General features: G+C 33.9%; 1 pseudogene; it reads left to right on the top strand.

The window, feature by feature from the left end:
* Positions 1-1,155: 1,155 nt before the first annotated feature.
* On the top strand, positions 1,156-1,510 carry LOC117028300 (60S acidic ribosomal protein P1-like; annotated as a pseudogene).
* Positions 1,511-9,681: the final 8,171 nt, after the last annotated feature.

Here is a 9,681-nt window from a genome sequence, read left to right as displayed (position 1 = left end):
AAACAATTAAAAACCTTGTAACTTTTTAAATAAATTCCTTGCAGTTCTCTTCCTCCAAATCTTGGCAAGTTGCCTTCCTATGAGCTTTCAAAGAATACCGTGTACATTGCTCAACATTATAACTGTAGCTACCTGTTTAACTCTCCTCCCCTTTTCCTCCTCTTCTGTATATCACCACCTACACAGGTTGCAAATTACCTTCAGGACATATCTCCAGCACTTAAAAACATGTACAATACATAATATATTTTCTTTAAATGACGGAATACATTTTAAATGACTGAATCCAACCATAATATAACAATCGTCTTTCTTTAGCTTACACCAAATCTTTTATAGTGAATAGGTAAAAAGCTGTTATTTCATCTTTATGGACCAAAGGATCACTTCCAAGAAAATCGAGGATCTTAATTTCTCTGAAAATATTTAATGAAGAAGTGCACATACTTAAAGTGCCTCTCCTAATTGGCATTAATACAGATGTACATTAGAAAAGAAAGGGAGACAACATTAAAATATAAACAAAAGGAAAACCAATTTCAATTTGAGCAATTCATACAAAAACACAATATTGCCTTAATTTTGCCGAACAAAGTCTTAACCTCTGGCAACTCCCTTAACATTTTTAAGTCTCAATTACTGATCCGTAAATTGGGGACAGAGTGTTTAAATTTACATAATTAGATGTTGAGAGGCTTAAATTGTTTTCAAGTACAGCACTTGAATAATAGGCAGCATTTAAGCAAAATATTACCATAATTACTATTAATAGAGGATAGCTACACCTGAGGTTTTCAGCAGCAAAAAGGAAAGATGAAAAGTAATATTCTGAATTAATTTAATTTGTGCAGAAATGTCTTTCTGTTCCCTTTTTTTTTTAATAGCCACACTCAGCGGGACAACTGTCTCTCAGAGAAATGTGGTGTGCTAGTAAGATAGTTGTGATAAACATATTCTGATTATAATTTTAAAAATCATGCTCACTGTAGAAAACTTAAAACCTGTAAACTAAAAGAAGAAATGTCCCCTTTCCTCAGCTGCCGGTAAGGTGCTCGGACATTCCGAGGAAGCTAAGGCCGCGTTGGGGTGAGGTTCTCACTTCATCCGGTTACTAGCACCACTCCCAGCAGTGCTTGCCCCGCTCTTGCCTGCACGATGGACTCTGTCTCGGAGCTCACCCGCATCTACTAGGCCCTCATACTGCACTATGATGACGTGACAGTCACGGGGGATAAGATTAATGCCCTCGTTAAGGCAGCCAGTGTAAATGTTGAACCTTTCTAGCCAGGCTTGTTTGCAAAGGCTCTGGCCAATGTCAACATCGGGAGCCTTATCTGCAATGTGGGGCTGGTGGACCTGCCCCAGCAGCTGAAGCTGCACCAGCAGGAGGGCCTGCCCACTCCACCACTGCTGCCCCAGCTGAGGAGAAGAAAGTGGAAGCAAAGAAAGAAAAATCTGAGGAGTCTGATGATGACATGAGCTTTGGTCTTTTTGACTAAACCTCTTGTAACATGTTCAATAAAAGCTGAGCTCTGCTGCTGTTGGTTAAAAAAAAAAAAAAAAAAAAACAAAAAAACAAGGAAAAATGCACCATAGTCCCACTACCAAGAAATAACAATGTTAACCATTTTGATATGTGAATGTAGATACTGTGTGTAAGGGTGTGTGTGTATAATGCATATATATTGTATATATAGATTCTAAATATTCAATTCTGCACATTTTAATATTATTGAATATTCCTCAAAATAATTTAAGTTTCTGCTTACTCTTCTATCTCATTCTTATACCTCAATTTATTGTAGTCATAAAAATTGTAAATGTTCAAGAGTCCTAATTTTACAGCCTCCAAAACCAGGAACAGCTCTTGACTAAAAATGTTTTTGAATTGACAATCCTTATGATAATTTACAATCCTCTTTATGCATTCCCAGACCTTTAGAGGAGAAGAACATTCTGTCAATTTCTGCATGTTTAGCATAGTCGGAACCATAGCTGACCTTCCACAAATTCATTTTGGCCATATCCTATGACTTCTCTAAATATCTCAAATGCTTGTGCTAATCTAAAAACTAAATTAATTTCATATTCCATTTATTTTAAAACATCTAATTATATGTCTATCATCATTATTTGTTTTTATGTGAATGGGCAATATATGGGAGAAGCAGAAGGACATACAAAATCAAAGAAATAGTGAGTGTAGGTCATAGTGGCAAAAAGTTTTGGAATTCCTATTCAGTGTTCTCATCTTCAGTAAGAGAGCTGCATAATGGCATTTTTCCATCCCTTATGTCAACTGTCTTAAATTTAAATGTATCTCAGCCAATGCCAAACACATCTGAGCAGAGCAGAATTATATGGTGGATCTGTTATTTATTTTATTAATGTAATTGTAGGTTTGCCCAATGGTGCTGATGATTCATCCTCCACTCGACTTTCTTCTATAGTTCTCTCATTTTTCCAAGCTTCAACATGGGAATCAATCCCCTAGAAACATGTCCAAGGTCAGTGCCAAATGACTTACATGAATCTGTGGTTCCCAAGGCCAGATGTCTACATTCACTCAAAGGACTTTTTAATATAGTTGCCATTTCCACACTAGGTCTACTGATTAAAAAACTTTAGAGGCTGTACCCTGTTGTTTCTGGGAATCAGTCATGGGAGACATAGAATTCTGTTTTTTAAAGTTTCACAGGTGTTTCTGGGGATCTTTTAAATTATGGAAACCGTTGTTTAAAGTGATTTATTTAGCACTAAACAAAAATAATTAAGTGCTTTATTTTGTTTTAAACAAATGTGGTATAGTTATTGCTAATTATGAATACCTTCAAGTCATATTAAGTTTCTAAGTCACAAAGGTAATGTGGACTTTAATTTGCTTACACTAGTCATCCATTTCACAAATTCCTTATGTTTTCAGATTTATTGAACACATAGTTTGTTTCAGGTTCTAGGTTCTCGGGTGATAGCACTGGGAAAAAAGTTGTCCCTATCCACATTGACGTTACATCCTTGCATTCTAGTAGTAGAAAACAATAATTAGTAAAACAAGTGTGTAAGCTCATGTATATCTACATAACTACATCCAGATAAATAAACAGGTGATAGATAGATAGATAGATAGATAGATAGATAGATAGATAGATAGATAGATGATAGATAGACAGAAACAAATACTATGAAAAAAACAAATCAGTATAAGACTGTAAGAAATGTTGAGTTAGGTAAAGAGAGATGATTAAGTAAAGACACTTTGATACGATGATAACTGAGCAAAGAGCTGAAGGAAGTGAGGGAATTGTCCAGGTAGACATCTTATAGTATCTGGGAGAAGAATGTTTGGCAGAGGGAACTGCAGTGCAAAGTACCTAAAGTGGGAGCATTCTTCACGTATTCATTGAACAACAGCAAAACCAGTGTGCTAGAGCATATAATTAAGAGAGATAAGAGGAGTCACATCACATAGGGTTTCAACTTCATTAGAAGGATTTGGTGTTTACTTATAATGAGGTAGAAAGTTATTTGAACGTCTTAAGTAGAGAACTACTATAATATGACCTAGTCTTAAATTTAATATTCTAGATGCTCTATAAAGAAGAAAAAGTACTAAAGGCAAAGACAGGAGTCGAAAGACCACACATAACAGACTCTTACTTTTATCTGAGGAACAGATGATGGTGGCTTGAACTAGGTCAGTTGTAGCAAAAGTGAAGAGAAGTGGTTACGGTTGGGATGCATGAAAGGTAGAACTTAAAAAAATGTGAAGGTGAATTGAATGTGGAGTGTCAGAGAAATAGAGGAGTGAAAGAGGATCCCTATATTTTTGGACTTGAATAAGTGGAAAAAGAGAATTTTTAAAATAAAAATTGTATAAATTTAAGGTGTACAATGTGATGAGTTGATATACATATACATAGTGAACTAATTACTACAGTCAAGCTAATTAACATATGATCTCCTTGCCCACCTACCATTTTTTGTGTGGGTGATGCATGCACTTAAAATCTATTTATCCTTCACACATTTCCTGTGTTCACTACAGACTATTATTAAGTATAGTCATTATGCTTGTACATTAAAATTCTAGACTTATTCATCCTGCTAAACAGAAACTTTGTACCTTTTGAGCAACATCTCCTGCTTTCTCTCCCCGACCCCCCCCCCCAGACCTTGGTAGCCACTGTTCTGCTTTACACTTCTATGAGTCTGAAATTTTTCTTAAGCTACCACATCCATATATAAGTGATGTCATACAGTATTTGTCTTTGTCTGGCTTATTTCACTTAACATAATGTTCTCCAAGTTCATCAATGATGTAGCAAGTGCCAGAATTTCCTTCTTTATTATGGCTGAAAAAAAAAAAAAAGAAAAAAATATATATATACGTATACATACATATATATACACACACACACACATACATATATAAATATATGTATATACTTATAAATATATATATACTTAAATATATATAGATGTATCACATCTATATATAGATTTATATAGATATAAATCATATTTATCCATTCATTGTTAGACAAACACTTAAGTTGTCTCCATGTCTTTGCTATGGGAATAATGCTGCAATAAATATGGTAATGCAGGTATCTCTTTAAGATCATGATTTTATTTCCTTGCTATATATATCCCCAGAAGTGGGATTGCTCAATCATATGATAGTTCTATTTTTAATTTTTTGTGACATCTCCATGTTGCTTTTCATAATGCCTGTACCAATTTATATTCCCACAGTGTACAAGGATTCTATTTTCTCCATATTCTGGCCAACCTTGGTATCTTTTGTCTTTTTCATAATAGCCATTCTAACAGGTTTGAGGTGATATCTCATTGTGGTTGTGTATTTCCCTGATGAATTGTGATGTTGCGCATCTTTTCATATACCGGTTGTCCATTTTTATATCTTCTTTGGAAAATATCTATTTAGTTCCTTTGACCATTTTTTAAATCAGTTTATTTGCTTTCTTGCAATTGAGTTATTTGAATTTCTTATATATTTTTATATTAACCCCTTATCACATGTATGGTTTACATATATTTTCTTCCATCCCGTACATTGTCTCTTCCCTTGCTTGACTGCCTCCTTTGTTATGTAAATTTTTTTAGTTTGATACAAATGTAACCCCATTCGTCTATTTTGCTTTTACTGCTTATGAAAGAATCATAGCAAAAAAAAAAAAAAAAAAAACATTGCCCTGTCCAATGTCAAGTAGTTTTTTTTTTTCTATTTTCTTCAAAAGATTTTATGGTATCAGTTCTTACGCTTCAGTATTTAATCCACTGTGAGTTGCTTTTTGTATATGGAGTGAGATAAGGGTGCAATTTCATTCTTCTGCGTGTGGAAAACAAGTTCTCCCAGAACAATTTATTGAGGATATTGTCTTTTCCTCATCTTGTGTTCACAGTACCTTTGTTGAAGATCAATTGACCCTAAAAGTGTAGCTTTATTTCTGGGTGTTCTATACTGTTCTATTGGTCTATATATCTGTTTCTATGCCAGTACCATGATGTTTTTATTACTATAGCTTTGTAATATAGTATTTTGAAATCAGGCAGTGTAATGCCTCCAACTTTGTTCTTTTTGCTCAAGAATGCTTTGGCTATTCAATCTTTTGTTGTTCCATATGAACTTTAGGATTGCTTTTTCTATTTCTATTAAAAAATCCATTACAATTTTAATAGAAATTGCATTGAATCTGTAGTTAGCTTTGAGTCATATGGACATCTAAACAGTAATAGTTCTCCCAATCTACCAACATGGAATATCATTCCCTTTACTTGTGTGTGTGTGTGTGTGTGTGTTTTAATTTCTTTCATCAATGTTTTATAGTTTTATTGTACAGATCTTTCATCTCCTTGGTTAAATTTAATCATAAGTACTTTATTGTTTTTAATGTTATTATAATTGTTTTCTTAATTTTTGGGGGGGATAGTTCATTGTTAGTGTATAGAAATGGAAATGATTTTTGTACCCTGCAACTTTACTGAATTCATTAATTAGTTCTAACAGGGCTTTTTGGTGAAGTCTTTAGGATTTCCTATATATAAGATGATATCTTCTGCAAACAGAGAATGTTACCTGTTCCTTTCCCATTTGGGTGCCTTATATTTCTTTTTCTTGTCTAATTGCTCTAGCTAGGACTTCTAGTACTATGTTGACGAGATGTGGCAAGGGTAAGCATTTTTGCAATGTTACTGATCTTATAAAAAAAGATTTCAACTTTCAATACTGAGTATGGTGTTTTCTGTGGGCTTGTCATATATGTTATTTATTATATTGAGGTACATTCCTTCTACACCAAATTTGTTAAGTTTTTATCATGAAAGGATGTTGTATTTTGTCAGATGCTTTCTCTGCATCTATTCAGATAATCATATGATTTTTATCTTTCATTCTCTTACTGTGTTGTATCACATGTATTGATTTGCAAATAATGAAACATCCTTGATTCCCAGGGAAAAATTCCAGTTGACCATGGTATATGATCAGTTTAATGTGCTCTTGAATTTGGTTTGCTAATATTTGGTTGAGAATTTTTAAACCCACATTAACCAGGGATGCTGACCGAAGTATTTTTTTCTCATAGTGTTGTTACCTCGTTTTGGTATCAGGGCAATGCTACATTGTAAAATGACTGAACATATTGCCTTTTTTTTCACAGTTTTGGAAAGTTTGAAAAGGATTGGTACCTGTTCCTGGGCATTAATTTGTTGGGAGGTGTTTTTTTGTGTGTTTGTTTTCTCTGATTTGCTTAGCTTTTTTAATTATTAAATTTATTGGGGGTGACATTGGTTAATAAAATCAAATAAGTTTCAAGTGTACAATTCATCATCTATGATACATCATCTATATGTTGCACTGTGTGTTGACCACTCAAAGTCAAATCTGTCACCATATATTTGACTTCATTTAACGTCTTCTTGCCCCTTTTCCTCTGGTAACCACTAAAATGTTGTCTGTTTCTATGAGTTTCTGCTTGTTTGTTTTTCTTGTTTTTAGTTTTATGTCCCACATATGAATGAAATCATATGGTTCTTTACTTTTTCGATCTGACTTATTTCACTTAGCATGATAATCTCAAGATCCATCCATGTTGTTGCAAATGGCAGTATTTCCTTATGGCTGAGTAGTATTCCTTTGTAGATATGTACCACATCTTCTTTATCCAATCATCTATTGAAGGACACTTTGGTTATTTCCATGTCTAGGCTGCAGTGAATAAAGTTGCAATGAACATAAGGGTAAATATATCTTTACAAATGAGTGTTTTCAAATTTTGGGGGTAGATTAAAAATTTGTACTGGGTCATATGGCAATTCTATTTTTAATTTTATGAGGAACCTCCATACTGTTTTCTATAGTAGCTGTACCAATTTACATTCCCGCCAGCAACGTATGAGGTTTTTTTTCCTCCACAACCTCTCCAACACATGTTATTAATTATCTTGTTGATAATTGCCATTCTACCATGTGTGTGGTGATATCTCATTGTGATTTTGACTTTCATTTCCTTAATAGCTAGGGAAATTGAGCATCCTTTTACATAGGTATCAGTTGACTGTTTTTATGTCTTCTTTGGAGAAGTGTCTGTACAGGTCCTCTGCCCATTTATTAATTGGGTTGCTTCCTTTTTTGTTGTTGAGTTGTATGAATTCTTTAAATATTTTGGATATTATCCTTTTTTAGAGGTGTTGTTTGAAAATATCTTCTCCCATTTGGTTGGTTGCCTCTTTGTTTTATTGATGGTTTCTTTTGCTCTGCAGGAGCCTTTTAGTTTGATATAGATGCATTCATTTATTTTTGCTTTTACTTCCCTTACTCATTATTTTTAGCTATTCAAATTTTCTATTTTATCATGATTCAGTCTTGGTGAATTTTATGTTTCTAGGAATTTATTTCTTTTAGGAGTCTAACTTCCTATATATTCCTTTTGCTAATTTTAGGTTTAGCTTGTTCTTCTTTTTTCTAAGATCATAAAATGTGTAGGTAGGATGCTTAACTGAGATATTTCTTTTTCTTAATATGGGCATTTATTGGTACAATTGCTTTTGCTACATCTCATAAGTTTTCCTATGTTGTGTTTTCATATTCATTTGTTTCACAATTGTTTTTTTTTAAACTTTATTGGGGTGACAAGTGTTAGTAAAGTTACATTGGTTTAGGTGTACAATTCTGTATTACATCATCTATATATCACATTGTGTGCTCACCACCCAGAGTCAGTTCTCCTTCCATCACCATATATTTGATTCCTTTTACCCTCATCTACCACCCTTTTCCCCCTTACCCTCTGGTAACCACTAAACTATTGTCTGTGTCTATGAGTTTTTGTTCTTTAGTTGTTTGTCTTGTTCCTTTGCTGTTTTCAGTTTTATATCCAACATATCAGTGAAATCATATGGTTCTCGACTTTTTCAGTCTGACTTATTTTGCTTAGCATAATAATCTCAAGTTCCATCCATGTTGTCGCAAATGGCACTATTTCATCTTTCCTTATGGCAGAATAGTATTCCATTGTGTATATATACCACATCTTCTTTATCCAATCATCTATCAAAAGACACTTCGATTGTTTCTGTCTTAGCCATTGTAAATAAAGCTGCAATGAACATCAGAGCACATAAATCTTTACAGATGTTTCCAGATTTTTTGGGTAGATACCCAGGAGAGGGATTACTGGGTCATATGGGAATTCTATTCTTAATTTTTTCAGGAACCTCCACACTGCCTTCCATAGTGGGTGCACCAATCTGCGTTCCCACCAACAGCGTATGAGGGTTCCTTTTTCTCCACAGCCTCTTCAACACTTTTTATTATTTGTCTTGTTGATCATAGTCATTCTAATTGGTGTGAGAAGATACCTCATTGTGGTTTTTATTTGCGTTTCTCTGATGATTAGTGATGTTGAGCATATTTTCATGTGTCTATTGGCCATCTATATGTCCTCTTTGGAGAAATGTCTATTCAGGTCTTCTGCCCATTTTTTAATTGGATTGTGTGGTTTTTTGTTTTGTTGAGTTTTATGGGTTCTTCATATATTTTGGATATTATCCCCTTATCGGAGATATTGTTTGCAAAAATCTTCTCTTTCGGTTGGTTATCTCTTTATTTTGTTGATGGTTTCTTTTGCTGTGCAGAAGCTTTCTAGTTTGATATAGTACCATTCATTTAATTTAGCTTTTACTTCCCTTGCCTTTGAGATCAAATTCATAAAACCCTCTTTGAACCCAAGGTCCACAAGTTTAGTTCCTATGTTTTCTTCTATGCAGTTTATTGTTTCAGGTCTTATGTTTAGGTCTTTGATCCATTTTGAGTTAATTTTGGTACACGGTGACAGATAACAGTCTAGTTTCATTCTTTTGCACGTGGCTTTCCAATTCTGCCAGCACCATTTATTGAAGAGGCAGTTTTTCTCCATTGTATATTTTTTGCTCCTTCGTCAAAAATTATCTGTCCATATTTATGTGGGTTTATTTCTGGATTCTCAGTTCGATTCCATTAATCTGTGTGTCTGTTTTTCTGCCAATACCATTCTGTTTTGATTATTGTTGCTCTGTAATACAAGCTGAGGTCAGGGAATATGATACTTCCAGCATTGTTCTTTCTTTTTAGGATTGCTTTGGCTATTAGGAGTCATTTGTGTTCCATACAAATCTGAT

Source organism: Rhinolophus ferrumequinum, chromosome X (assembly GCF_004115265.2).
Source record: "Rhinolophus ferrumequinum isolate MPI-CBG mRhiFer1 chromosome X, mRhiFer1_v1.p, whole genome shotgun sequence".
Taxonomy (NCBI): domain Eukaryota; kingdom Metazoa; phylum Chordata; class Mammalia; order Chiroptera; family Rhinolophidae; genus Rhinolophus; species Rhinolophus ferrumequinum.
This window is presented reverse-complemented; position numbering and strand designations above follow the sequence as displayed.